At 34.2% G+C, this 24,046-nt stretch overlaps 1 protein-coding gene and 1 non-coding gene across 2 annotated transcripts in view; one reads left to right on the top strand and one right to left on the bottom strand.

Moving 5' to 3' along the window:
• Positions 1 to 24,046, bottom strand: part of LOC130708678 (zinc finger protein 665-like) — a 123,062-nt gene that overhangs the window by 85,426 nt on the left and 13,590 nt on the right. The window lies entirely within an intron of this gene.
• Positions 5,790 to 5,961, top strand: LOC114238057 (U1 spliceosomal RNA). The gene has a single exon (XR_009009144.1). It is a non-coding gene; the product is annotated as a U1 spliceosomal RNA (small nuclear RNA).

Here is a 24,046-nt window from a genome sequence, read left to right as displayed (position 1 = left end):
GAATATACATTTAGAAATAGCTCTTAGCTCAAATAATATAAATTGTTACAAATAAAGACCTATTGCTTGATTTACTTTCTGTTTTGTTTATGTTTATATAAAAATTGTTCTATTTGGCTGGAACTCTATTCAATCAATTTACATAAATCCATGCTAACATTTCCAAAGATAGAGTGTCATGAGGATAATATGGAGGCAAGGAATCAGTAATAAGATTTATAAAAGACCTTGAGAAAAATATTCAAATATTTTTATTATTTGGAATTTTTATTCTTGATATTAGGAGGAAATGGACTATATATTAATCCCCTATGAGTAAATTTATTCCTGGAGTGGGGTTGGCATACTTTAGAACAAATGTGAACATTTCTTATTCTCATTGCATTTTTCCAGATGATAAGAAAATGATTGGAAAATTACTTTTTATGGTTGATATCCTAGCTTTATTAGCTTTTTCCCAATGTTGTAGAGTAAGTCCACATGTTTATGAGCATTTCCTCTACTGTGAGTGCCTATATTCATTAAAAAGAAAATATTCATTAAGTTATACTCCTCACATTATGTCTAGATAAGATTAATTCACTTATGCAATATGATAATATTATTCTTCATAGATTGATTTCTTTATTGACCACCATTTAGATTCATTAGTTATTGATATACATGTTAAAATGTGGGAACATTCTCATATGTTATAGGACTGTTTTTCTTTGAAATTTAATGTAACTCAGAAAATAACCTTCAGAGAATGCAAATAAGAGTATGCATATAAAAATTATTTGTATACTATTAGCTTTGTAATCATTGCAGCTGGCTTAGAAATGTTGGTAGAACTACAAAGCTATCTACTTGTTGAGTCAATAAAATAGTTTATACCCAGTATTCAGTCCATTTTCTACATTAAAGCTAGTCTAAATATTAATGAAAATTGCAACAGAGAGAATTGCATTAGTTTCTGACAAGATTATAGACTGCAAAAGGAAATTTACAATCACTTGTCATAGCCTAGGCCAATTCAGAATCCAGATACCCTCTGTCTTGTCAAGGGTTTTACCTTAGGCCATATATACCCTTCCCACCTGCCACATTTGCAGTAGGAATCTTCAGAACAGATTTATTAATCCTTCAAAAGCTTCCACACTGGCATAGTCTACACTGATTATCTAAAATGTTCAGAACACTTTGAAAAAATTAACCATTACCAGAGTGAATTTCCCTTCCTTTCTTTCCCTTTTCCAACCTAGGAGCGGGATTGAATGGAGAATCCAATCTTTTAAGCTTCCCCCTTCAAAATAAAATCAAACTAGTATATTCAGATAATTTAAGTTGGTTCTAGGAAAGCAAAATTAGGGTTGTAATTTACTGTTTCAGAAATTCAAACCTAGTCTGAATTTTTCTCTTCTTTAGTGTACTGAGAAGTTAATGCATATTTAATTGTCTATGATTAATTCTAAATAATGTGTTATTTCAAATCCAATCATTCATTTGATTTACATTCTCTGGCATTTTCAGCTTTGCTTCTGTATTTCTTCCCCACTTTTCTTATCAATGGTCTTTTTGAATATATCCCACCCAAAATTAAGTTTCTTAAATTCCACACAGCAGTTACAACTTTAGTTTCTCTTCTATTTGTGAGAAGTGTTAATGAAATGTCATTAATTCTTTCAATTGTAGATTGATACTGCTTAAAATGACCTACGATTCACTTACTTTGTGCTAAGGATTGCTCTAAATTCTTTGTATAAGTAGTTGCTTTAATTCTCAGAACAACCCTATGCAGTATTGTTATTATTATTCCAATTTTACAGATGAAAATTGTGGCAGAGAGTATAAGTAACTTACTCAAGGTCAAAGAGCTGATTGACAGTAAAGAGAGAAATTTTAAGTAGTGTAGCTCCCAATTTCTGTACTCTTAACCATAGACACTGCTAGATTTCCATAAAGTAGTAGTTTTGCAGGTCAGAGCCAAAATTTTATTCCCAAATCAGGTCAGTTATTCTATTTTTTTGTAAAATTCACTTGTATGCATAATGGTTATAGAATATGAGATTTTGATAAGTCTATTAGAGAAAGATTATCAACTTTGAAGTCAGGTAAAATGGGCTTGAAGTCTCATTTTTATAATTAGCTTATTGTATGACTGATCTTGAATATTCTTAATTTCTCTGACCCTATTTCTGCACTATTATGAGGACTAAAATAGTGACATATAAAAAGTGACCAGCACAAAACCTGGTTCACAGTAGATTTTCTCCCTTTTTCCTACAACAAGGAGGAAATAATCTATTTTCCTTTTTCTCTGTTATTTCATATAGGTGTAAAGGATTGATATCCTTGGTCTAAGGCTGAAAAAAAAGCTGGGCATTTTATATGCTGATATGAATATTTAAGGATTTACGCTTCTTATTTTTCCATCTATGAATTAATTAGCTGTGTCACAATAGAAGCACTCTCCCCCTCTGCTCCAGAGTTTTATTTTGCCTTCTGAGGAATGAAAATTTATTTTACAGTTATCAGTAGAACCACAGATGAGAGAGGGAGAAAAACACTCCACCATTTCACAAATAACCATGGCTTGCCATATTTTTGGAAAGTTTGTTCTTCCTTTGTGGGGAATATAAGTAGCCGGTTCAAGTTCCATGTGTTTGGTGAAATGCTTAAATAAACTCTTTTAAAACTGGAGATTATGTCTGTTGATAAAGCACTCTCGTGAATATTTCATTGAAACCTGGATTACCTTTTTTTTCTTAACTCATTTGCCTTTTCAGACATACCATAAGGAAACCTATGGAACTTTTGAAAATGGAGAAAAGTCCTGTTGATCACTGACAGTACATTTTGAGTATTAATATATGTGGTCAGTTTGAAGGAGTATAATATCTGCTGTTAATCTGGGCTTTGCTTCTTGTGTTAATTTGAGGTACTAAGGCTACAGTACAATATGCTGACTATTACTAACAATAAGCCTCAGTAAAAAATGGTACTTGGTATCTCATTAATATGACAGAAGATTCCGGCAAAGCTGAACTTACTGACAGTAAAAATAGACAAATGGAAAGAATAAGTCAGTTAAAAGGTGAATGATTTTTAATACTTTCTAAAGTATTTGTCAAAAATGAAATGTGTCTGGAATGGAAATGTTGCTTTGCTAAATAAACATTTGTATATTGCCACGAAGTTATTCAAGTGTCTGTATACATTTTGGAGGTATTTGAATTGTATGTCAAATTCAGGTTAGTTATGTGTTAATAATGTAAGTGTCAAAAAGAGATATTAGCAAGACCCAGGAAGTAGGCAAATGTTACACTTACCTTGCCGCAGTGTTCTTGTTATTTCTCTTTTTATCACTTATATAAGTTTCAAAACAAGTGCAAAAATCACTGAAATGATTCAAACAACATAGAGAAAACTGAGCATATGAAAATTAAAATAGACCTAGAGACTCTTTCCTTTTCTGAAAAATTTACATACTACTAATTCAATACTTAGGGCTGATGCTAAGATTTTAAGAGTTTAATGGCATTATCAGTTATTTACTATAACCATATTTGGGTTTGCTTTGTATAAAACAAATTCCCAAAATAGCTCCTCTGAAATCTAAAGTTCACTATCATTTATAATATCGGAAAATGAGTTGTTTTTAACCAGTATCTTTTCCCTCATATTTTATTTTACATTTCATTCACCCAGTTTCACTGTCTGGTGATGATCATCTGTGTAATATATGTTAGGAATTTTCACTTGAAGGACCATGTATCTTTAAATGTCTTCTCTTTATTCGTCCTAGTTCTAACACATGTAATTTCCCCTTTAATTTGACATCATTTAACGGCACATTACACGTCAATGATGTGATCTGTGAATATTTACAATGTTCATGTCATTTTTATTTTCTAATCCAATTTAAGTAGCTCTGCTTTTTATGACATCATGAATTCTTCAGTCTTTTTGGTCTTTTTGGGACTAATTATTCCATTAGTTCCTTTGAACTAGCTCTGTGTTGTCAGTCATTTCTTCCCTTTTGATCATAAGACCTTTGCTGCCCTCCTTTGCATGTACAGTCAGTTGTAGGTCTATGCAACCAAGCTAAGAAGCAAGTACTATGTCCTCATCCTTGCAGACTGCTATTTCCAATCATTTCTGTCCGGAAGGCACTTTGTAGGTAAATCTTTCTATTGTAAAACCATGGCTTCTAAAGTTCTTACATACTGAAAACACATTTGGATACATTTTAAAAAATATCTTTTATAAAGATAGTAAATATTTTATGCAAAATACTTTCACTTGCTAAGACAGAGATTTAAAGAAAACAATGAGTAAAAAAATAACCAGTAGAAAAGCAGACTAAATTTCACTTGTTGCAGTATTACATGACACATAGTCTATGTTTATTTTTTAACGCTGGTTTGGGCAGAATTACAAAATGTCTTAGATTCAACTTTTGAAAAAATGTAGTCTTTCCTGGTACTTTCCATATCCATTTGCCTGCTAACTTATATGAGAGTTTATAGATGTGATTAATTTTAAACAGCATAAAGGCAAAAGAAAATTTGGAGTGATTTAAGCATGACTTTGTCTTTAACCCTCTTGTTTACTAGGAACTTTTAACGTTTCCTCTGTGGTGCTAAGGCGCTCTGCTGTCTGTTGGTGCCCTCTGTAGTGATGACGATGAGCGCACAAGATCAGCTTTGTTCAACGCGGTAGAAATTGACTCTCAAAATTTTCTCCAGAATGCAAATGCAGCCTATTTGAGATTCACATATTCTCTGAAAATAAAAAGCCAATAGGAGTATTTTTGCATTTGAAGAGTTCTCCCGCAAGTGCTAGACACTGAGAACACAACCTGACTGCTTTTTTAGGTATCATTTTTAAATATTGCAATGTTATTTATTTAGTCTGATTGAAAGCACCACCATGAATATTTATGGATAAACTAAAGTTAACCTAATATATTTTAAAAAGTAGATTTATGATTTAAGATTTCAGATTGGATGGCAATGGCTAAGAATAGTCCAGAATTTCTGCCTTTATAAGCCAAACAATCTTACATTAAGCCATTGAATTCTCCATGAGGCTGTTTCCTTATCTATCAAATGGAGATAATTTTAAAGCTAAACTCTTACGAAGAATGTAGTTTGTACTCTACCAAGCTCTACCCAAATAACAAGCATGTTTATTTCCTTATCTAGATTTAATCTGATTTAACTATGAAATAGTTAAAATCTGTTCCTCCCTTCTCATTCTACTCCTAAACATTGCTCCCACTGCCCCTTCTTCTGGGAATCAGGTTAGAGAGGATTAGTCCAAGCGTCAGGCAGTTGCTGAAATCAGGAGGAACTTAACAGGACCTGGGCAGTGTCTAGGAAGAGACAACAAAAATGTGCCCTCTTGAAAAGAAGGCTGGATGAAGCTAAACAGGGATTAGGGCCCTAGCTAAGTGGCCTGAGGCTCAGGGCAAGGGATTCTTGGCAGAAAAACTCAGACCCAAGCACTACTGTAAAAATAAGGCCCTCTTTGCTAGAGTTAGGGTCAGTCCAGAATATGGTGGCCCTTTGAAAGCAGAGCTAGTTTCAGATGATGTCTCTTTTAAAATTCTTTTATATTACAAAGTCTGTAGATGTGAGTTTGTGTGCTAGCTTTGCCATTTCCTGGCTGCCTGGCCATTCCAGAGCCAGGTTCTTCAATTTCTCTGAGCCTCAGTTTCCTCCCTTGTAAAACTGGGGATAATCGTGAAATCATATTGCTAAAACTCCTGATCTAATGTCTATTATTAAAAATAGTAGGTATTTATAATTACCTGGCAGGGGAGATACTGTGATCATGAAGATGGTTTTCCCAGGGCAAGGCTTATCCATTGCACTCCAGATGTGCTGACCCCTACAATTTCCCCAAATGTGGGAGACTCGACTGCATAATTTGTGGTAGTGGGGGACTGTGTTCAGACTAAAAAAATAGTACTTATTAAAAGTTAACTGAGTCTAAATCTGGTCAGGATAAGAGCAGGCATTGGATAGGTCAACCTGAAAGTAACATCAATGACTTTATTTAAGAGGAACCAAGAGGGGCCATGAAACTCTTTTCTGTATTTCTGGAATTATATGACATATGTGATTGTCTGTTCTATATATTTCCACAGTAGACAACTCTGGAACTCACTGTAGGAAATTGACACGTGGCCAGGGCTCAGCTCTTGTACCATGCTTTCTAGGAGTCAGTTGCCATGTTCATGCTCGTATTGGCTCATACTTTGATTTTTCAAAGATACCATTCCTACAGTGCAAGTACTGCCTAAGTCTTACTGTGATTCCAAGATGTGTTTACAGTTTGTGGAGGTAGCTCACATGATTAATATTTCAATGTTAAGAACCAATTTGCCTAAAGGATAGGTGGTATAATTAATTTTGCCTCTTTTTTCTGTTTAGTGGCATTGCCACTGCGAATTTTTATAGAGTTCATATTTAACTTTCAATGTATGTTGGGAGAGCATTTGCAAAAAAAAAAAAAAAAGATGGTTATTCAATGGACCACACATCATTTTTATTCCTTTTAGCTTAAAAAAGAAGTGACCAATTTTATTAACTCACTTCAACATAGTCACCACTTAAAATGTTGGATGAGGAAAGGGTGAGGGTTTTGGGGGGTGATTGATAAAGCCACGATTCACCAGCCTTCTTACATTGTCTCAATTTTCTTTTGAGGACAAAAGAACACATTAAACATTTTAATATTTAAACTTTCATAAGTAAAAGTAAGAAGTGATTTCTTTAACAATGTTGAAAGTGAACTTTGAAACTGATAAAAGTAAACATATGGGCCCTGGAGCCAGAATATCTGGTTATGAATCCCAGATTTGCTACTTCCTAGCTGTGTGACATTAGGCAAATGTCTATGCTTTTTGGTGCTTTAGTTTTCTCTGCTTTAAATGGGATGAATTACAGATCTCACAGCACTGTGTTGTGAGGAGTAAGCAAGTTAATACATGTGAAGCATCTACCTATATTTGTAGGTTTACAGGGAAACAAAATAATACAATGTAAATCCAAGGTTTAAAGACAGTTACAGTAACACAAAACAATACGTAGGCTTTAAAATTGTCCAATTAGGTAAGTTTTTCTTTGAATAATTATAATAAGGATATTTATTATACAAAGTCCATAACACGGTAATGTTATTTAGAAGTCTCTGAAGTTTTTTTAAGAAAAAATTGAGCCATAGACTACTAGCAGCGCCCTCCATCTCTACCAGCTCAGGGTTGCACCTTGGCTGTCAGGTTGTTCTTCAGTCAGAACATTTAGCAGTTTGATGGAGAACGTCTCCATTTTCTAGGTGCATTTAATAAAATACGTGTTTCTAAGTCCTGTGCATGTTACGTTATTGGTGACTGGATACTTGTAAAAAGTTAAGGTGGTTGTAGGTAGTAGGACTCCTTGGTGATGCCTCTTATTTTTTAATGCCTTCTTTTGTAGTGTGCAATTTAATCAATGTTTTAACTGTGAGTCAAAAGTACGTATTTTATGAATTCTCCTTAAAGGTTTACGGTTTTTTCTTTTACTACTAATATGCAAAATGACCATTTTATGTCTCTAATGATTGTGCCTCAATAACCCAATACAATTACTAATAGAGAACTACATGGTCTGAAATGAGCTATAATATAATTATTTCTATCCCTGGGTTGTGGGTAATTCAATCTTCAGTGCTGATGTACTCAGTTAAACATGGTGGGTTTACACACCCACAGTCTTAGGTATGTATCTAAAGAGGCCAGCTGGTATCATGAATAATAATCATTTCATTTTGCTATTTATCTAGCGAAAATCTGGTTTCTGAAAGCCTTATATGATTTTTCTCAGGTGCTCAATATTAATGAAGGAGAGAAATTTATATGAATTACCTAGACTTATAGGTAATTGAAACAGAGTCTGCCAAAAGTAGAAATGGTACTTCAAAGTTTGTATTTTAAAATTTATTTTTTTCCATGTGAATTTACTGAAAAGCTATTTCTCAAAACAGTCTCACAAGCAACTAATGCTTGTTGTTTACTGAAATTTGTACTATATTATATATTCTTGGTAAGTTAATTACAATAATAAATACCACATGAATGATTGAAATAGAATAATGGTGATATGCTTTGACCTTGTTTAAAGAGTTATTCTGTAGTTCCAGTTTACATAGCCTTCTACTCCTTTTTATACTACTCTATAATTTCAAGAATTTAGAATATTAAACTAGTTCTGCTGCTAAAGGAAAATTGAGACTAACTGCTGTGATTACACATTTGTTTAGCACCAAAGTTGCTAAGCCACAAGAGCTGAAGCAAACACTGAATCATGAAGACTATTAATTGAAATTGACTATTAATTGAGCTTTTGCTACCCCAAAGCATCTATTCGGTAAATATAGCACAAAGTACTTACAGATCCAACTGGCTTAGAATATTTTTTCCACCTCTGCTATGGTGCCTGACGTATCTAGAATTAGAGATATTCCTCTGGGTTCAGGCATTATCACAATTGTTACCTGGAAGGTTAAACTGTTACTGCACATTGGCCTACGAACACATATGATCTTGTCAGGTGTGTAGCTTACACGGTGTTCCGAAATTTAAAAAAAAATTAGTATATTGGAATAGAAAAACCCCCAGTTCATGGATTATCCTGGAAAGGGTAACTTTGGGTGGCATAAACAATGCAGGGTTTAGCTCTGATATAAAATGTTATTATGAATCTAATTTGTTTGCCATTGAGCCCAAGTATTCATTCTTTATGAAAAAAAAAATCAGTGGAGATATTACTTTACCTAAAATGAAAACTATGTAAGTTCTTTGGACTTGATGAATGACTTACCAAATATTTATTACATATTTTTTGGCATTGGCTGTGTGCAAGCTTATTTCTAGGATTGGTGTAGGGGTGCGATAGCTCAGAAATAAATAAAATACAGTTTCTGGTCTTTAAAACACTTTCAGTTTAAAGGAAGAGACAGCTTTTATACAAATAACAGTGGACAGTAAATGAAATAAGAAGCCGAAGCTCTTGAGTAAGAAGGTTAAGGCCACATTTCAAATTGCAACACTGGAAAACTAATTGTAATGTAGGCATTCCAGATATTTTCTAGAAAGTACTATGGAAATGTAGTATAAGGGAAGACTTTTAAAATAAACAAAACAAACATAAAACACTTATTTTATTATAAAAATATATTCTTTTCCCCAAAATAAAACAAAATTAAGAAAAAAGTTTCACACTATAGATAAATGTAAATACATTAATACTTGTTCTTCCATGAAGACATATATATTTTTTCCATCAAAATGGGATCATTCTAAAAGAACTGTTTTCTAATCTACATTTTAACTTAATATATCATGGACTGCTTCCTATGGTAATAAATTACCTTGTATAGTACTTGAATATTTATCATTTGTTTATTCATCTAATAAAAAAATACTCACTGAGAACTCACTATATTCTTGGCATAGTCATTGTACAGGGAGACAATGATATATATCAAAGACATGTGTTACTGATGGTACCAAATCATAGTAGAATTTGATGCAAAAGAACAAGTTGAATACAAGAAGACAAGGGAAAAACAGATTTTTTATCTCCTCTCTACTTAGTCATGGTTGAGAATGTTAGCTAAGTATTTGGATAACATACATGTTCAATGAACTACAAGACCAAGGTACTGAGAATTACTTAAGTCTGTTCTGCTTACAAAACAGAGATGATGTCTATTTACTATAGATATAGATGAGATTATGCAATAACAACAATAATAACTTTAAAAGTAGAATAGGGAATTATAAAAACATAAGTACAAGTCCTGGCTCCATCACCCAAAACCTGTGTGACCTTGGGCAAATCAGTTACTGAGAAATTGGTTGAAGACTTTCCACTGACTACTGGCCTGGCCCTAGAAGTTCAAAAGGTAGGTAAAGAAAATTCTGCTTTTCTGTCTCCACATGATTCTGATCATCTGAAACAGGAAAGCATAAATTAAATGCTGGTTGAACATACAGAGAACTATTTCTTACTAAAGTATATGTTTTCAACACAATAGTTTTATAATCATTTGTCTGTCATCCATTTATCCACCTGTCCATCCAACTATCTACCTATCATCTATCTATCCTCTATCTATCTATCTATCATCTATCTCTCTATTGTCTAGCACCAGCCTAATCAGCCGTAAGATCCTTTTTCTACATAAATGGGTGTAGATTTTAAATTCATTACAGATAGAGATGGAGAGGAGGAAATTATTCTTTTCATAAATGCAAGAGCAAGTATGTATTAAAATATGTGTGAGTAAATATGTGTCCATATGTTTATGTGTGTACCTAGTTCCAGTCTTTTCCAATTGTTTCCCTGTACAAACCTTGTTCCCTTTCTTAACTTTTCCTCTACCTAACCAAATACGAATGCACCAGAAAGCTCTTTAAGTGGAAGAGGGTATGCTCTCCAGTTGTGTAGGATTGGTCCATATGTATAAAAAACTAAAGGGAAATAGCTCTTCACTTAAAATTAGTGTTCAAAACAGAGAGTAATTAGGTTTAGAAGAAAACTCAGTTAAAGTTGTTATGTGACGACAGTATTAGAATTAAGAGGTAACTGAGATTTCCCAAGTGATAGCAGATAATTTGCCATTTAGCCTGTAATGAGGTTTGAAAAAAAGATGCTCAACAAGATATCAGCAGTAACTAGAAAGGCATTTCTTAGAAGGTCCACCCAGTGTGCAGTTATTCCTTTATCCTTATAAAAGAGACAAATTGTCTAATGCAGTGTACTCTCAGTAGTTATCACTGGTGCTCCCCAAAAAGATTTCTATTGACCCTAACCATCTCTACTGACTATTCCCCGCCCCCACCCCCACCCTCCCCAGCCAGCTTTTCCTAGTTTTCTACTGAGCTATTCTGTCATAAGCCATCTGGGTCAGATGTGGTGGGATAGTACAGAAAAATAGAAATCATAACCTTCAGTGTTGTAGTAATTACATTTTTACTTGAAACAGTCAGAGATATATGATGCAATCTTTAAATGCATATGCAAATCATGTGCAAATTATATGCTAATACATGTGTGGCCCACCTAACTATTACATATAACTGAATGCAGCCCTTGGGAAAATCTTATTGGAGATCATCGGTCTAATGAAAATTGCTGCTGCATGCTAATTATAGTGACATGTGTGCTGCTGTATTGCCCCTTAGTGGTGAGGGGGATGACAAAGGTTAGTTGAAGTTAGATGACTGACTGACAGAATTATGTCTGTGATCATAGATGTAAATAGCAAAATATCTCTATTCTCTAAAATCCAATTTTATGACTTTACACCTAAATTAAAATGCAACATGGGTAGCTACTGACAATGTGTTCAGGAGGATAGGGGTCTAGGATACAAAAGACACAAATTACCACTTGACTGATTCGGTTTAATCTTTCTTTGCTATCGTATTTTCACCAATTTTTCATTTCTTACCAGTTGGCTAACTCATTGGAAATATGCAGATTATAGAAATATACTCCATACATTTAGAGAAGTAATATCACGTTCACATTTCAAAAATAAGCCAAATGCTAAAAGGATTTAATAATTCCTTTGAAACAGGTAAATCCAAGTTCCACTATGTTCAGGCTGTATGATTTTGAGCAAGCCTTTTCACAACTTTGAGTCTTCAATTACGCAACTATGAAAATATGATAATATAAACACCTCCTTGGGTAGCTCAAGGATCGCATGAAATACTATTTTGCAGAGCCTGTAGTATGACAGATACATGCTTATGGACCTATCATTCTATTTGAAATGAGTTCTTATTAAAAGTATTTGTAATATCTAAAAATCTTCTGTTGTTTAGACTAATTTCTGATTTATGATATTTATATTTCCTAATTAGAGAGATACTCAATATTTGAGAGATGGCCCATTCTTTTTTTTGTTTTTAAGTTTAATTTTGTCATATTTACAATCTCTGAATTCTTAATGTTTTTGTTTTTGTTTTTAAATTTTATTTATTTATTTTTTGGCTGTGTTGGGTCTTCGTTTCTGTGCGAGGGCTTTCTCCAGTTGCGGCGAGTGGGGGCCACTCTTCGTCGCGGTGCGCGGGCCTCTCACTATCGCGGCCTCTCTTGTTGCGGAGCACAGGCTCCAGACGCGCAGGCTCAGTAACTGTGGCTCAGCGGCCTAGTAGCTCCGCGGCATGTGGGATCTTCCCAGACCACGGCTCGAACCCGTGTCCCCTGCATTGGCAGGCGGACTCTCAACCACTGCGCCACCAGGGAAGCCCCAGGCCCATTCTTATTTAAGCTATAAACTAAGAGGGGGAAAAAAAAAAAATTTAGTCTTAATTGTGATGTAGAATATTAAACAGAAGTGTAATGTGTGATTGTATTTAGGAGTTCTAATACCACCATTTGAGACTTATGACTAAGAGGTGAAGAGATTGAATTGTGGGAAGAGTGAAAGAATTACCTTAATTATTCATCAACCTAATTAGCTTAATTAATTTAAGCAGTTTCCCTGCTTGAAAGAAGTACTTTCCTGAACTTGTTCAGAAATTATATCTACCTTAATTAAAGCCAAAATAGACAGAAAATGTGTAGTGGTTAGCTTATGATAAAGTTTAGGAATAAAAGGACTTGCCAATTGTGTTGGTCAGGAAGTAGATCGTGGAAAAGATCCCTTGATTTCTAAGATTTCTCGATTCTTGCCAGGCTTCTTCATTTATCTTGTTAAAAGATATTATTTTGCCATTTCAAATGCTATGCCAACTTAGAGATTTTAGCATGTTTAAGAGGTTCTTGAAGCATTGGCTAAAACCAAGGATATTAAGATTAGTGTGTATGGGAGATCTACTGGATTTCTAACTGTAGAATATATCATTATTTTTAAGTTTTAAAAAGGGAGTAATTTATGTCTTGTTCCATCAAATAACTGTGCATTTAAGTGACTATGCATGCCTGCCTTACACTAGGCATAAATTTAGGTAACTGAATATCCCTTTGTCCATGATCATTTAGAAACAGAGTGGATAAAGGAATATAAAGGATATGCAGCTCATTATACATATTATAAAAGAAAATGTTAGCAATAAACATATGTTGGGGCTCAATCCATAGAAAGGCCTATTTTATATATAGTGTGTATTTACTAGTTACAGTTAACGCTTTCAGGCTTGTCTTCAGCACTGAGCATTTTTCTTACCATACAAACAGCATTAAGAACAGTGCTTACTAAGTGCTTTTCTATTATGAGGATAATGACAGCCAATATGATTATTTTGGCATTACCCTTTTACTGAATTTGTTCTATGTGACACCTTAAAATTTACATATAAGGTTGTATTATGATGGACACTTAGTTGGGCCTTAAATCTAATGTCACATTTTCCCACACACAGATGACTTAATTACTAAAATTGAAGTCATTGTCCAGCTCTTAATGACTTAATTATTTGGAAGCAAATTGATTTACCCTTTTTAATCTCAATAAACTCCTTACCTCCTGTGTTAAGTAGAAGGAGAATGTATGTTATGAAATAAAGTTGAAGGTTTAAATATGTTTGATCACAGTTTTCTCCTAGTATAAAATGTGTGAAATCAACAGATTCAACACTTTTAGCTTCGGGAAATGCTTGACTCTCTGAAAGGCATATAATTGAGTGTACCTGTGGTACAGGGCTATGTCTAATCAGTCGACTGTGTAGCTGGGTAGAACCAAGTGCCATTCATCTGCCTCCCCTGAGATTTGTGGAAACAAGAAGGAGGAGCAGACATAAGACAAAGATATATAACCATGTTGACCACTGAAGTTCATGGTTAACAACTTAATTATCTGAGTTCAGCTATCACTTAGAAACAAACCTGTGCAATTTAGGCACATTTTATAATTTACAATAGAAATAGCATAATGCTAAGGACATAATTCTACATTCTAATTCTTAATGTAGAATTAGAATCTACATTAAGTGTGTTTAATTTAATTTTTCTAATTATATTTCTAATAACTTAAATATCTGCACTGATAAAATGGTTAACCACCTGCATTTAAATGCCACCTGATGCGTTTATTTTGGAACAGTAACAGATTGGTATAATTTGAGCTCAAATCCCTCTGAAAATTCTTCTATTAATGGGTCCTAAATTAATCTTTGTGCCTGATCTGCAAATGATGTTATGAAGCAACAAGCATCATGAGAATTGCCATTACATGGTAATATCCTGTTTTTTTCTTTCCAGTTTGAATTTGGATCAGTGGATAGTTAAAAATAGAAATTTGCACTGGCATTTCCATGTTCCTATGGTGCTTCAATGTTGGAATAGTGCCTGTTTTTTAAAAAAAAAAAAATCAATTCAGTGAAATTTTGCACAGCACCATGTGAAGAAGGTTAGGTGAATATGCACTATACCTACTGTGCCGAGTGAGCAAACATATGCAGACTGCCCCTATTTCCATATAGTTTCTATATGTTCCACATATTGTGGGTTGGTAAAATCATGTAACTTAAACTAATTCATTGTCCAAAGCAGTGCAAAATCTAACCTTTTGAAAATCTGATCAATGATATAGTTCCTCTCTAAAAAAAAAAAAAAAAGAGAGAGAAAAAAGAAAAAAATGCACAAAGAAGGCATCAACATTTCATCAAGACAGTCAGTCAAATGAAAGTATTCTATTTCTTTCTGGTTAGAAATGAACCTAGTCCTAGCAAAGCTCAGAGAAGTGGAAAGATCAAATAGGCTACTTGTCCGTCCTTAGACACACAATTATATTTGAAAACGTTAAGTCTTAACATACTGAAAGTAAAGACTTCCAGACCTCTGACTCTAGTGATACCTCTCTCTCACTGAACCAGTACGTGGTCCATGCTGAATATGCTGTTACTCAAGGAAGCATGAGACAGTGCGGCCACAGGGAATAATGTACTCCCACAGAAGTTCTGATGTGAATTAGAAGTATGGTTTCAATTAGTAAGGGTGATAATAATATTGATGATTGTTATTGTAATATCTATTGTCATTTTTTAGTTGAATTTGGTGCAGAAGAGAGCTGAGCTGGGAATCACGAGTTTAGGTGTTGGTGCTAGCTCTAACTCACAGAAGGTTATGTGACCTTAATTAAATCATTTACCCAATATGTGCCACAGTTTCTGCCTCTGTAAATGTGGAGGTTAATACAATGCGAAAGGGACAAAATATGAGCTTTGGCGTCCCCAAGACCTGGTTTCTATTTAGACTCTACCATGTATTATGGATGTGACATTTTTCAAGAACAACCTCTCCCATCCTCACTTTTCTTTTGAGTACATTTGAGATAATTAAACTGATCAGACAGAGCTAAAGTCAAGAGTAAAGGGTAATAGCTCATAGTAGGTACTTAAATGTTTGTTCATTTTGTTTCATTATGACTACTACTTTCCTTGACTATGAATGTGGCAGAAGGGACGGAAACCATATCAGTAGCCAGTAATAATGTGATTAGAAAAATGTATGGGTTTGGAGTAGCTACTCCTTACAGGACTGTCACAGTAGCCTTTGTCCCACGTGTAGCAAAGTGAATGGACCATGCCATCCTGAACCTGAAATGCTTAATTTGAAGCCTGTCCTCTGTGTCAAAGAGACTTAAGTTCACAGAGAAACTGTAGCAGGCTAAAGCAATGGCTCTACTCTGGGAAATTCATAGATATTTTTGTTGTTCTGTCCACAACCATGCTCTTAAAAAGGACTGCATGACAGGGTTCGCCGATTGCTATTGGTTAAAGGCCCTTTTGGTGGCACTCCGTGGGATTATAAGGTGGCGCAAACACTGTATCTTAATTCATAATCTCCCAGCAAATGTAAAATGGCTGAAGGTTCACTTTTCCTAGAGAGTTTTAGTTCTTTCCTCTCTTTGGCAGAGAGAATTGAGCTCACTATGACTTCTAAAATATACAATTATAGGAAACCATGTTTTGATTTGACACTAGGGATGAAAATGGCATGCATGACTCCTGTCTGGACATGAATGACTATCTGAAAGGAAGTCAACCTTGAATGACACTGAGGACCAGGATAATGAAGCATGAATTGACAGGTGATGGGCTAGATTTAAAACATTTGAAGAGCCTGTATAATAAAATGAGTGAAATAGGTTGACTCGATCAAGGGAGATTATGGGAAATTATGTCATTTCTGTACTGTTTGTTTCTGTGATGAATGAAGAACTCTATTTCCTTGACTCGGGTTTAAGATCTTTTCTATTCATAATTTCTCCCAAATCTACTTTGGAAAAAAAAGAGATTCATCTGTAAGGTATTATTATATTTTGTCTCCTGGTCCAAATTGTGTATGCCACTTTGTGCTACTGAAGATGAATATTGTGGTGATGATGGTCTTATTTTCTTTCCCCAGTAAAAAAAAGAAAAACAATTCCAGGTAATGGTAAGTTCTGAGGCCATGAGAAATAGCCAGTACATGTTAAAAATATGTTGGTAAAAATTACTTAAAATTTCTTCAGTGATAAATGGATAGGGTAAGAAAAAGTATGCCAATTTGTATTCAAGTCATTCTTTACCCTTTCCAACATTTTCACTATCAACCAGTAGCATGTTCTGATTCAGAACTTGCCATTGGAGTGGTGTATTGTCTTGTCCCAAATAAGGGTTACTGACTCTTCTGAAAAGAAAGATTGCTTCTAATTTCCTCAAAGCCTTGCTATCACTGAGTGATAATGAGAACAGCAGAGTGAGGCAGAGAGATCTCAGAGGGGCTGAACTGCTGACAAGGAACTACCTGAGTGGACCAGGGATAAGGGCTGCACTGCCAATCACTCTTCTCCCAGCAGGGAATAATGCCAGATAACCACGGGGCATATGTCAAGCATTGTTCAATAGGTCTACCTGTTGAGGTTTCCAGATTGACTGATAAAAACAACTTGTCTGCAGGTAGTTTGTCTACATGAGAAGTGACCCAGTTGCTCTATTTAATTGTGTGGATCCAATTGATACTTTAACACAGAAAAAAATAGGTTATCAGGGAGGAGTCAAGTTGGAGGTGAAGTAAGAGGGTCAGTCTTCCCTTCCATCTCCTTGAAACACATCATGTCTTGTGATCGTAGCTAAACAAGTGTACAAATACATCAGTAGCTTTTCTGAAAATGGACGTTTTTAAATTTATTGAAAGGAGACATTTTCTAAGAAATCATTTTTTTAATAAAATAAAGATTTTTTTCAAATTAAGTAACTTCTTTATGTTTTCTTGGTGCAGAGGATCAGCAGATATAATGGAGATTTTAGAATCAGCAATTAGGTTTTAAGTTTGTCCACTTAAAGCACTTAACTAACTACAGGACCTCAGTTTCTGCTCTGTGTTTTATTGACCTTTCCAGACTCATTTAATGCTACATTTCAGGTATACTGAATGTGTTACTGTTTCTGAATCAAGTTATGGTCCTCTCTTCCCTCCAGTGTTCACACGTGTTGTTACCTCTATCTGGAACAGTCTTCAGTAATTTAACTTTAATCAGCTATTTCCCATCCCCACACACATACACACTCGTGTACCTGATTTCTCACCATCCTTCAGGACTTACCTTAAATGACACCTCCTCCAGGAGTCCTTCTTTGACCCCTACTTGAAATTAGATCCCGTGTATGACCCTACACATATTCCATCATAAGACATCTTATTGAATGATGTGTTTATGTCTTCCCAACAAGACCATCATCTCTGAGAGCAAAGATCTTGTTGCTCTCACTCAACACACTATCCTTAGCACCTATCCCAGCTCCTGGGAACACAGGAGACCCTCAGTGAAAATTTGTGGGTTGACATCCTCCAATGTGATTCGTTACTTTTCAGAGTCACATATCTAAAATCTCACCAGTTGTGCTATATATCAACAGTCTGACACACAGTAGCCATTCACAAACATCTGTTCAAAGAATGATTAAACAAGTGAATGAATAAATGAGTAAAGTGTTGAGAAGAACACAAAAGTCTTTCTGTCTAAAGTATTTCTTCATAAAATTTGAAATCCTGAATCATATTTTTTTGTTGAATAGCTATTAATTCCCCACACAGCATGGACTATAAAATGACAGGAAGTTGAGCAAGTTCCCATTTGACAACAGATCCTTGGGACCCTGGAAAAACAACAACAACAACAACAACAACAACAACAACAAAACCAATGAAGACCCCAGGAAACAAAAGAGTGGAGGAGGAAGGAGGGCAAGACAGAAAAAGACTAAAACCACCTGCTTCTATTCATTACAGTACTTCTCACTTCTCAGAGCAACATTTTTGAAGCCTTCTGTAGCAACGACCTCAAAAACAAAGGAGACATATGCAAGTTCAAGAAAATGAAATCAGTGTTTAATTACTAAATATTCTACCTCTAAAATTAAAGAAAAAAAGCTTAAATAATTCAGTTTGATTTGGTCTCATTAGTCTGATTTCCTAGTATTTAGCCTTAATTATGTGATACATAAGCCCTAATTATGTGGTACATATACAGTGCACTCTCTAAAGTTAAATATCAGAACGGATACTGACTTAAATGATAAAATATGTTAAATTATTAATGGTAATTAATCTTACAAAATAGGCATAATTAGTTTAAGTACTTTAGATATTATTCTTAATAGCATTACAAATAATATGACACAGTTTGATCATTTTAAAAGTAATTTATTGGGAAGAAAAGCAATGCAAGCAATGTTTTTTACTCAGGAGGGCGAAGGGATTGCTTGGTGCTGTCAAAATATATCTAGCTGTCCTTGTTGAAAAGGTGAGATTGTTCTAACCCATTAAGTGCTGTGTCCTAAACAAAATGGGAATTTAATTTTAAAGAACATTTTTTTTCATGAATATAATCATCTTTACAAATAACAGTACCTATTCCATTAAGAGTTTTTGAATATTCTTTCATTCAGTGAGTTCTGGGTATCATGCCATGAATTGTTTAGAATTGTTCAGTTTGTTTTTGTGTTTTCCCTTTTTATTGTTGAGTTTTTGTCTTCTACTGAGGTTAATTTAAATTTTTGGTTATTTAACTTTGATGCTAGACCAAAGCCTTCTGTTTTAACTCTTTCTTTCTACCTCTGAATGAACCTGCTATTGTCATTTAATGTCTAACATGGGGTTAAACTCTGAGAAGTTCTACAGGAATATACAAGGAATACAGTTTGCCTTTGAAGCAAAATTTTGAAATGGATGTTTCTTTATTGAATGGGAACATGCATGGAATCAGATAATTGGTCATCTCTCCTACCTGGAATTTAGTGATGAAGAATAAGATGATAAATTACACATCAGAAATCATACTACTTGCTCTCTAGATTTTACTACAATGTTCCCAGTCCAGGTTTAAAAATATCTTTACTGTCTACTACTGAGGAAAGCTTATATAATACAACTGCAGAACCTTTTCTCAGAATGTAGCTCAAGAGAACGACCAGAAACATGATTTCATCCAATAAAATTCTGATGTTATTAGATTAACCCGTTATATATGAATCAGTCTTGAACCTTGACATTCTAAGATGCTACAATGGTTAAAAGTAAGTAAAGAATGCTATTGAGCATCTGTCTCTAAAGTCATACAGGGAAAGTTTCTAATATTTGTTCTAATGACACCCTTCCACAATGTTCAAAATCAAAACAGCATTCTTCCCAGACACCACACTCACCATTTAATGTGTTTTTCAAAGCTACCATCACCAACATTTTGAGCAGACATCTTCCCAGTATTCAGGCTCCCTAATTAGATGTAAAGCAGTGTTGATTTGATACTAATTCAAATTTGGCTCTACTGAATAAACACTGGTTAAGGACACAGATAAAGGTTGGCTCCTGAGTAGGAAGGCTGGCGAAAGTGGGGTCCGGACTTCCCTGGTGGTGCAGTGGTTGAGAATCTGCCTGCCAATGCAGGGGACACAGGTTCGAGCCCTAGTCCGGGAAGATCCCACATGCTGCAGAGCAACTAAGCCCATGCACCACAACTACTGAGCCTGCGCTCTAGAGCCCACGAGCCACAACTACTGAGCCCGCATGCCACAACTACTGAAGCCTGCGTGCCTAGAGCCTGTGCTCCACAACAAGAGAAGCCACCACAAGGAGAACACGTGCACCACAACGAAAAGTAGCCCCCGCTCGCCGCAACTCGAGAAAGCCCGCGTGCAGCAACGAAGACCCAGTGCAGCCAAAAAATAAATAAATAAAATTTTAAAAAAATAAAAATAAAGTGGGGACTGTCAGGGAAAGGAAATCTCAACACTGTCACAATGTTTTACTGAGAGGACTCCAAGGAATACAGCAGTGATTTCCATACTTTTGAAAAATTTAAATCAACGATAGTAAACTTTCTTCAAATTAGATCTTGCATAGAATCTCATTTGTAAAACAGATGAAACTGATATTTTAGAAGTCAGTGAGAACAATAAGGGTATTTCACTGAAAAAAGAAATATAAAATTGGATGTTACAGATGACATTGCTCCATTTCAAGAAAATCCACCCAAAGTATAACATGTTTTATTTATTTTTCAATAGGTGGCCTTGAATCTTAGACTGCTCTTCAACTGATTATCATAGTGTCACAAAAGAAACTTTCATCTGAGGTATGCAGAGAAGCAATTTTTGGAACTGTTAGTTTCTGTGATTTTTGTTTCATCACATTTTATTGGGATCTATTTGCTTATTTGTTGAGTGTTCTTATACAAAATATTCTTATTTTGAAACTCCTTATTTCATATTTCATATTGCTTAAGATATACATTACATCATACAATGGGCTCTTTATGAGGTCTGTGCTGAGAAATTCCCGTTTGAACTTCATTCCAAAGAAGAATGGTGGTTTTGAGCCTAAAAAAAAAATCTTATTAACATTGTGACCTGTGTAATTGCCAAGTCTTATTTTTTATTTTGGCTGCAAAAAACCTTGAGGCCATCAATTATTGCCAAGTACTAGGTGTGTGTGTATGTCTTTATACCATAAAATTCTGGCCTCATTGCCAGTCTTTTTCCTTAATAGTCTTTTGTATATTTTCCCATATTTTAAAATACACTGTTGTCATATAATTTCACAAGTTATCTTAAATATTATCTGAAAAAATTGTAGATCAGAGCAACATAAATAATAGATCATTTCAAACAATCTGACTGTTTCTCCCAATGACTTTCCCACGTGGTCAATGAATTTGACCACATCTAATTCATTCTTGTATCTTCAGACCTAAGAAAGTGTTTGCCATGTAGAAGGATTGTTGAATTAATGAAAATACTAGTAATTCTATATCTCTATTTACAAAATTTCTATTTTTTCTATTGCTTATTAATAAAAATATGTGATGAAGGCTTTTAATGATGTGGTTCCTTTTTTACTCTGTAAACTTATTTACTGTTTCCCAAATTTGCAGATACCTGAGCATACCCTATGCTGTTTAATAATTATACTCTTGCATGCAGTAAGCCTTGCATTATTCTTTGTCCTGGAATGTTTTTCTCCCATCTTATTAGTTTTAACCCAAATATCACTTCCTCTCTGAAGGCTTTTCTAACTCTGTAAGAAGTGTTCATCAGTCTTTCTTGAATTTGCAATATAACTACCCTCAAAACTTTATATAATTTTTTATCAAATTGTATATTAATTTTATGAATATAACTGTTTATCCTGAAAGTCTGTGATCTTTATAGGAGGTCATCCTTGTGTCTAACATATAATGAATGCTCAATAATTTTTACTAAATGTATGCTATTTAGCAAATTTAAAAACAACATTGACTATCATTCCAATAGTTTTAGCTTAACAGCTTGAACTATTAAAATAGTCCATATGATTGGTATTATTTTCACTAACTTTGGCTAATTTCTAGTTTTATTTTTACTGTCAGAGATGTCCTTGTTCTTTTCCTAAATTTAGAGATAACTGGTGTGATTAAAGTCTTTTATGTTTCTGAAAATTTTAGGAATGTTAACAATCATTTTTAGGGATTGAAAACGTTGTCAACATAAGATTAAATATACACATGCATATGTAATATATATTTAGGTAGATAATTAAGAAGGAAAACAATAAGCTAAACTGTGTAATATTGGGAATTTTGCAGACAGAGCTGCAAATGCCTCTGGTGCTGCATACAATGCATGGAATTGGAATGTTTGGTAGCTGTGTGTTTGCTACCTCTGTTTAAATTTGTAATACTTATTGATTTTTAAATATTTTCCTTGTCTGTTGCCTGGAATTAAATTAATGAAAGTTTCAGAATCAACATCATCAAAAGAAACTCCTGGAGTTTTCATTCATTTGCTTTTTTTTTTTTTTTAAACCTCTGAAAAAGTTACAAGACAACCACAATTACATAATTACATAGTGTTAAAGTTATAGCAATACATAGTTTTCAAATTGGAATGCTTATGAGAGGTATTTGCACTTAATGAGAAAATATGTGTTAAAAGGACATTAAAACTGGTTAGCTGCATATCACTTTTATATTTATAATCATATTTCAACAGTATTTAATTGTTATGATATATGACAATAATCTCAATATGATAATATACTCATGGAAAGTAATCATACTAATTTGATACCAGAATGTTGCCTGCATTGTCTAATTTAATAATCATAACATCAGAATGTTAGCATAAAATAGACTCATTTCTCTTAGGTATTTTCATTTTGGCTCTCTCCTACCTGATCCTTCCACTTGCCTATTAAACAGTAACATATTGACACCAAGATGTATGAAGAAAACATTTAAAGTCAATTCTTAATTCTATTTTCCCGAATTTCTCTCATTTGTTGGAAATCAGACACAAATGCATTTAGTGCATTATTAATGAAAAATTTTAAGTAGTTTCAATACTTAAATGTTTTTTTCCTTTCTTTTTCTTGCCTAATTTTAGTTTTTTAATGATTCATTTAATGAATTTCAATAACATGCTTACTTCTGAGTCCTTGGGAAACGAAAACATAGGTTTTTCCTGTATTTTTTTTTACATTATTCATTCTTTCAGCAAAACTTTTATAATTCATATTTCAAAGGAGGAGAGAGAGAGAAGAGAAGTGAAGAGGAGAGAAAAGAAGAGAAGAAGAGAAAAGGAAAGGGACACTCACTGGCTAGATCTTGGGCTTAGGAAAAAATCTAGCTCCAGTTAGGTAAGTGAACAGAAGTTGAAGATGCCCCAGAAAGGTGGGAGAAGCCAGGGATGGTTTGAATTCTATAGCAAAGTCAGAGTAAAAGTATTAATCTATCATAGGCTACTTCTGAACTAATTCAAAGCATTCAGGAAAACTTAGTGTGAATATATAACTCGCCAAGTCTGTCCGTCCTTAATCAGCTTCCACTCTGCTACTCTAGGTGATGAATGTCTTTTGAATCTTAAGCACTGAGTTCCATCAGAGTGGAAAGGAAGGAAACCTGTTATCTGACTGTAATAATCAGGTGAGTCTTCAATGGAAAATGTAGCCTTTGAGTTAGACCTGACAGACTTTTCACAAAGACAGACAGACTAGCATGATTTTTCTCCATGTCTTGAATACTCCATGTCAAGAGAGCAGAATGCTCAGGGAGAGGTAATAGGTAATTAAGTAGGTTTGGCTGACTACGTTTGAAATATATAATAAGGATTTTGAAAGTTAGGAAATAATACTAATTTTGCAGGAGTTTACATGATTGGAATTTAATTGTATTAAATTTAGGGGCAATATTTTAAGTGGTTTATAGCAAGGAACATCTGAAGGAGAGGCTAAAATAAGCCTAGTAGATAAGAAGAGACTGTGGTATAGAGAAGTAAAAGTGGGTGGGGATCATGTGAAATGAAGAGGCATAAAATGTTCTTGAAGATTGCTATTTTTAAAAAATTTATTTAACAGACTCAATAAGTACTTATTTTCTGTTAGACACTGTTTTGAGCACTTATAAAAGTTAACTTATTTAATTTATAAAATTTATTCCTAAATATTGGCTAGAATGAGAAACAATTTTAAAATGACTACATCTTTGTGTGGTCAGAGGAATGAACAATGACCGTCTAATGGAAATACAATTTAAAAAAAAT

The sequence above is a fragment of the Balaenoptera acutorostrata genome, chromosome 8 (assembly GCF_949987535.1).
Source record: "Balaenoptera acutorostrata chromosome 8, mBalAcu1.1, whole genome shotgun sequence".
NCBI lineage: Eukaryota > Metazoa > Chordata > Mammalia > Artiodactyla > Balaenopteridae > Balaenoptera > Balaenoptera acutorostrata.
Note: the sequence above shows the minus strand (reverse complement) of the source record. Positions and strands in the feature narration are given on the sequence as shown.